The sequence below is a fragment of the Cupressus sempervirens genome, chromosome 10, assembly GCF_028749045.1.
Source record: "Cupressus sempervirens isolate cs-2001-9-10 chromosome 10, ASM2874904v1, whole genome shotgun sequence".
Lineage (NCBI taxonomy): Eukaryota > Viridiplantae > Streptophyta > Pinopsida > Cupressales > Cupressaceae > Cupressus > Cupressus sempervirens.
The window spans coordinates 523313678-523321373 of NC_143127.1; positions in this window are offsets into that span (position 1 = coordinate 523313678).

A 7696-nucleotide genomic window follows, 5' to 3' on the forward strand; every position below is an offset into this window, starting at 1 on the left:
TCTCATATACTCTCTCCCACCATCTCACTACCCATAGGCATGAAGTCAAAATCTACGAGGTCAAAAGCATCTTCTTCCTCACCTTCCATCTCTTCAACCAACTTTTGTTGCTCCTCTTATGAGGTCTCAACCTAGATAGGATCTCATGGTGCAGAAGGTGGCATTTGAGTCAAACTTCTTCTCCTCTCTTCTTCAACCACAGTAGATGAGCACGTCCTCTTATGCAAAGGGAAAAATTCTATTTCTTCCTCTTCCTCCTCCTCTTCCACCTTATGAATGGTTTTTGGTACTTGTGGTGAGGGAGTGCTCTTATTCGTTAGTCTCCTCCTCTTTACACCTACCATTGTCATCTCTATTCTAGCTCGTTTGGGTACCAACAAGGAGGCTTCTTTTGTCAGGGCTTGAGGTGGTGGAACTCCTTCATATGTCAGTTGAACTTGTTCTTGCTCAAGTTGAGCTTGTTCTAGCTGAGGTTGGACTTCTCTGTCTATGGTAGTTGGCTCTATCTGGGCTTCTTCCTCTTTCTCTCTTCTTCGAGGGGCTCCCTTTCTCTTCTTGTCCTTACCCTTTTGTATCTCAAAATACTCAACCTCTCACTCATGCTGGTGTACCATCTCCAACCTCACTGGTGATTTGACTAGGTAGGTTGGTATGGTGACCTTTACTCCTTTACCTCTCTTAGGTCAAGTTGTTGCTTAAAGAGGTAGGGCTTGAGGTATTGGATCCATCCAGAAAGGCTTCTTGATCCATTCATTTGTTAGTTCAACCCATGTTTGGCTTGATGATTGGTGTCATCATTCTCCTCATGCCTAATTTCTGCATTCATAGTGAGCCTTTCATAAATCTTATCCCTATCATACAAGGGATCTAATATTTTAGGGACATCCATGTTCCATGCTTTGAGGGGTATCTCCATGTTCAACATCTTTTTCACAAGCTGTAGACTCATCCTACAATAGCCTCTAATATGGACATTGTAGTCCTTTGTTGCAGTCATCCAATGATCCTCGAGTGCTTCTTCGAGCGTGAACTTCTTACCCACCAAGTGATGTACCTCAATGTTATCAAAATATAGGCAAGGTGCTTGGTAATCCTCTAGAGAATATTGAAACCACTCTAAATCAACTGTAGCAATGTCCTTTTGCTTTACCTCAAAAGCCTCGATGGTGATTGGTCATACCCAAGTTTTCTTATGTTGCTTCCTAACCCTATCATATGTAGAGGCTAGTTGTCTTGCTATCTCCAATAATATATGTCTATTCAATGGATATCGCAAAAGCTTATTTGGGCATAAGAGGATAACAACTACTCAAAGATAGGTAAATGTCTTGAATTGTATGTAACGTGCGCAAACCAATGTTATATGTATGATAGCTGATATTCTCTTTGCATAATCTCCCTCAATGAACCTAATGATGGCAAATATAAAATCATCATTGACCACCCTATATTCCACACTTTGCAGTGGGAGCTTCTTCTTTACCAATTGTGGGTACACGATAAGACCAAGCATTTGCATCTTGCATGCTTCATTTTTTGTATAATCCTGGATAATTAGTGGTTCTTGCCACCAAATAATATACCATATAGGATGTCATGTAGAAGCGAGGGTCATTCTTCACTGAATTCAACTACTCATCCAGGTTATCACTTAAGATTTTCACCTAGTCAATAGGCATCTTGCTTGTTCTTATGGTTTCAAAGAAATGTACCATCCATGTCTCCAGGTGACTTGCTACAGAAGGACCCATGGTTCTACTCAAGAGAACAATTGAGTAGCCAATATTATTGATCATGTACCCACATGTCATGTCAATCTTTCTAGCTCTTCTTCCCAAGGGTGTCCTATTAATTAGGTACTTTGCTTGTACCAACTCCTTGGCCTCCATTTCATTCTCCCTATACCATCTATTGTGCCCTCGTAAGTGATTTGAAGGTATTGATCTACTCATGGAATATGGAAGACCTTTTCAATGTTTTGAGGTCATAGATCCAAAACTATCTATCTTGTCACACTCTTGACCACCATCTCCTCTATAATGTAGTGATGTGCTAAGGTCATGATCAGTTCAAATGATTGAACTGGCATTGGATGAAAAGCAACATTCAACAACCCACTTTGGATTAGAGCCAACACTATGGTTGATCTCTCTTTGGGTTTGTTGCACAGGGTCAGAAACACATTCCAATTAATGTTCCCTAATTTAGTGTCTCGAATCTCTGAATGTTTGTCTTAGAACCAAGACTTCTTTGGTGCTCCTTGATATTTGAAAGTGGCCAACTTGGGTGTTATCTTCATTGCCATTGAGGATGAGGATGACACCATTATATCTACACAAAAGGGAGAAATGTCAATTTCATTAATGTCAAAAAACTATAATGACCCTTAGACGAGACCCAAACTAATGAGAAACTAACCAAACATAGGCTAAAACTTATTGAATTCCCCTAATGAGTTTGATATGTACACATGTGTACCTTGCACACCTAGCATAGGTGTGCATTGTGTGCATGTGGACATATTGCCTTTTGAAGACATTTGTGTATAAGTGCATAGTTGCACACTTGGTGCACCTGCACACATGCACAAGGTATGCATGTGTGCAACTACACACTTGATTCATGTTTAAGTGTGTTTGGGGGGAACTAGTTAGTCTTGGTGTACACTAGTGCACCTATTAGAGGTATGCATGTGCGTATATCCAAAGTTGGTTTTTACCTATTAGGTTGAAGTGGGGTGTGGATCTTTGGACTTGTGGACTTTCAAAGCAACGAAGCTGGCAATGGTGTGAAGGTGTGGTGGTGTGGAATGAAAGAGAGAAAATAATGCTTCATTATGTGGGGAGAGGATCTATTTATAGGCCTGGGGTGACCTTGTGCACACCTTCAAGGGTCTGCATGTGTGTTGTTGACATTAAGGTCAATTTGTCTATCAGTGACTCAACACTTAGTCAAAATGGTTACATTGCTACCAACCTCTACAGTTGCTACCAAGCTTATCATTCACTTTGTAGTGTTAACCAGGTGATTTAGTTTCTCTCAAGCCAAGTAATCAGTTTATAGTGTTTGCCTTACCAAGCTTCAGAGACAATGTACAGAGCAAACCAAGTATAGCAAAGGCTACCGAGCTATTCAAAAGAAGTGAAGAAGATCGTAGTGTTGACTGAGCTCTAGTATGTTAACCAAGTTCTAATGTATCTACCAAGATCACAGTGTTAACAATGTGAATCTAGTGTTGACCGAGTCATGTAGTGTCAATCGAATGATTCAGCAAGTACCAAGTTTCTCAGTGTTCACTGAGTCACACAGTGCTGACCAAATTTGAGCTACTTGGAAGTGATTAGTATGGACCGAGCTTCAAGTTCAACTAAGCGCAAAAGTTTTTTGGGCATTGACAGTGTTTTTTGTGCATCAAAACATCACCGAGTTTGTCTTCAGAACTCAAGTTATAGCATTTGGGTTGACTTTGTGAATTAAGATGAAATTAGTATTGTAGCTGACTCCATAAGGTAATGATTTGGATTGGTATATATGAAATACATTATATCATATCCAAATATATCATGAGAAGGATAATATGAGAAGCAAGAGTGTGAATTAAAGAAGGCTACAAGCGATATAAGGAACAACAAAGATTTATCTATCATAGTTAGGTGATCATTACAATACAAGGAATCTCAACCAGCAAATCAGAGTTGTAGATCAGAGATTAGCCACTAGTTCATCATAACATGTACACCAGTCAAATCCTTTAACAGGGTAGACCTAAAATTCTTTTGCTAAATCTCCTAATCGAGTGCATACTTCATTGTATGTTTACAAATCCTTTAAAAAGTTGGACCTCACAGTCCTTATTGCTCTTAACAGGGCATATCACCAAAAGTGGTCAATTGTAAGCCTTAACAAGTTAAACATTATATTGTGGTACTAAAGCTTGTGGGTATCATCCCCACCCTAGTTTTGCTTTCTAATTGGAAGGTTTATGGGTCACCATATCTTGTGTCAAAATGTTATGAATGTTTAAATGCTTTCATTCTTTCATGCATGCAATTATATCACAATATTATATGAAGGATTAATCAGTAAAGATTTTATTGGTTCTTGATTCACCCCTCCCCTCTCAATAACTTTCCTACCTTATATTTACAACAATTTGCATCCTCTAGAGGAGGTGAGTGCACAGGTGCGCATTTGGCACACATGTGCATGTTCACACTTTTGCACTTAGGAACCCAAATTGATATCTGACCCCCTCGAAACTGCTTAATACTACATGCTTAATACTCTAAGAGGATTTTGAGATCAGGGGTTCCCCACTCAAAATGGGGTGTGTGTTGTGAGACCACAACAACACCCTTTTGCAAATAGACTAATAATGGTCACATAATTTAAAAGTTGGTTAGGGAAAGGTTGTAAAAATACAAATTATCTATAAATGCCTCAAGGATTGAGGCATGTGATGTAGCTAAAGATTTGGAGTTGTCGAAGCAATAAAATTATTGAAGTTTTTAAAGATTTTTGTATATTTTCATGCTTTGAATATATTGTTTGGACTAGAAGGAATGCTTTGATTACACTTTCAAGAAACTTATGCATCTTACCTTCATTTTTTATTTGGTTTGAGGATTTAAGTTTGAATCTATTTCATTCGAAACTTAATTTTACCTCAAGTGGTCTAGAATCCTCGTATACCTAGGGTTTGATAGAAAACATGGAATTTAGCCTAGAATTCTCCAATCATAATTCATAAAACTAAGGATATTAATATGTATTTGTATGGAAATTAATCATATAAAACTCTCATATTATTCCAAAAAAATAAAATTTAATTGGTGTTGAGCCCTAAGCCTGGCATCTCAATATGATGGGTAGGAAAACATGGAATCAAAGTATGTATATTGATTGATAGGAAGAAGGAAGGGGTTTGAATATTTGAGAAGGTCATTTTGGGTGATGTCAAATCGATCAAATATCGAGGGAGAGGTTGGATTGATAGGATCAAGCCAAGTCTGTGTAGTTGCTCTATAAACTAAGACCTAATTAGTCATTTAAGTCTAATAGGTCAATAAGCATTGGATGCCTTGCATAATTGATCCAAACCTAAATATTTTATATTGTTTAGAGGACCCAAAAGGGTCTCTATAAATCCTCTTTTTTAGGTCATATCATCAAGGAGTCAAAAGTGGAAAGCCAATTTCCTTTTAGGTGGCCCTAATTGCCAATTAGGTTTATTTTAAATTATTTATCCCAAATTAGGTATTAGGGTCACTACATAAGGTCAAAACCTATCTAATTTTTTGTCGAATGGAATGAGAATATTTTATTAGTTGTGTTGGAAAATATTGAAGTTGTTGGGTCATTCAGACCCTTGGAACTGGCTCAAGCCCTTAAAGGGCTGAAGGAGGAGTAAGTGCATTACATTGGTTCAAGTGTTGAGTTGAACAATAATTTCCTAGGCAACCAAAACCAATGTCATGGGAGTCCTAGAAGGAGGGGGTAGAATTTTGGGAAGAGTACAAAGAGATGTACCTTTGATTACATAGAAGGTAACCTTGGGATCTCTTGTATTAGTTTGCAATCATTCAACCTTTCTTTTCTTCATCATTGTGGTATGAAAGTGGGAAGTACATCACTTAGATGGTGTGATCTTAGTGTATGCCAGCAAAAGAAGTACAAGAAGAGGCTAGAACAATTCCTCCTAAAATTATTTTCAAGGATGATAACAAGAAGTTGATATAAGAAACACTTGAAGCCAAATTTGGAGAGTTGCAGATGGACAAAGGTAAAGGAAAGGAATGCGAATGTAATACTGATGAGAAGTAGGAGGTGAAGAATAAACTTCTCATCAGGCAATAATGTTACTTGCAAACTAGAAGGCTTTTGTGGAAGCTTGAAATATATGAGTAGGAATGGCACTAATATCTTACCAATGTTCAATGGAGGTTTGGATGCATAAGAGATAATAGATTGCATTCTAGCATTGAATAGTTATTTTAAATACAAAGAGGTCCCAAAAGATAAGGAGTCAAGTTGAAAACTTGGCAAAATTGAATAGTTTTTCTCTCATGTGGTGGAGCTATGTGCAAGGAGAGAGAGTAAAAGAGGGAAGAAATATAATAACCTCATGGAAAAGAATGAGGGCAAGGATCAAAACCCAGTTCATTCCAATTGACTATGAAGTTTAGACATAAAAAGTTGCAAAATTTGAGGCAAATATCTAGAGATGCTAGTTATTATATAGACATGGTATGAGGAGCCACCTTACCCAACAAGGCAACCCATTAGACAACCCTACAATAATATGAGGGGATAGAAAAAATCATTCAAGAGTTGCTTGATAAAGGCTTGGTGAGGAAGAGCCTTAACCCATGTGCAGTGCCTATTGTACTAGCCCCTAAGAAGGATGTAAGGTTTATGTTGTATATTGATTATAGGGAAATTAATAGGATAACCATTAGCTATAGTTTTTCTATCCCTAGAATAGAGGATCTCATGGACTATCTTGGATGAGTCACATACTTTTCAAAGATTGATCTAAAAATTGGGTATTTTCAAATTAGAATAAGAGAGGGGGGTGTGTTGTGATGTGGAGCCTAATCAGACTCGGAGAATTATTTAGCACATTTCTCCCCATATTATTTCTATAGGGGTTTGGGGGCAATGCCCTTGTGGTGTCCTAATCTTATATTATAAAAGGCATCAACTACTATTTTTCTATTATTCTAGCCCTAATTTTGTAAGCGTCAAAAAGCTTGTATAAAAAGGCTTAGGGATAGGGATTTTCATAATGTGTGATGCAAAAATTGGTTCTTACGGTGGTATTGAGTTGTAAGGGATTACAGATTATAACCACTAGATAATAATAATATTGGACTTGTTGTTGGTGGACATAGCCTAGGGATTGGGTGAACCACGTTAAATCTTGGTGTCTTGTGTTCTCTTATGTGCAATCTATTATTTTCTGAAATTGGTTATATTTGCATGTAACTGTTATTTTTGTCCGAGGTTAATCCTAACAAGTGGTATTAGAGCTAGATGATCATCATTTTTTTTAGTCAAATCATCATCATTTTTCTTATTTAGCGATCCTCTGTAGGAAGTAGGGGCAATGGTAGATGAGGGTAAGCTAAGGGTTGACAAGTTTAATGGGCAAAACTTTCAGTTATGGAAGATACAAGTGGAGGACTATCTCTATCAAAAGGATTTATGGAAGTCGTTGGAAGGAAAAACTAAAAACCAAGGAACTATGATAAATGAGGAAGGGAGATTTTAGACAAAAAGGCACTTGGAAGTATTTGGTTATGCTTGGCACCATCAGTGACATTTAACATTACAAAAGTGAAGATGATGGAAGAGTTGATGGAAACCCTAGTGAAATTGTATGAAAAGCCCTCTGCTTCACATAAGATATTTCTCATGAAGTGTTTATTTAATATGAAAATGGTAGAAGGTGGATCTATTGTAGATCATTTAAATGAGTTTAATACTATTACTAGTTAGCTATCTTTTGTGGGTATTAATTTTGATGAAGAAATTAGGGCTCTCTTGATTTTGTGTTCTTTGCCTGAAAGTTGGAATGGCTTGGTAATGGCTGTGAGTAATTATATTTCTGGATCTAATACCCTAAAATATAATGATGTGATCAATGTTATTATGAGTTAGGAAACTCATAGGAAAACCTTAGGTGGATCTACAT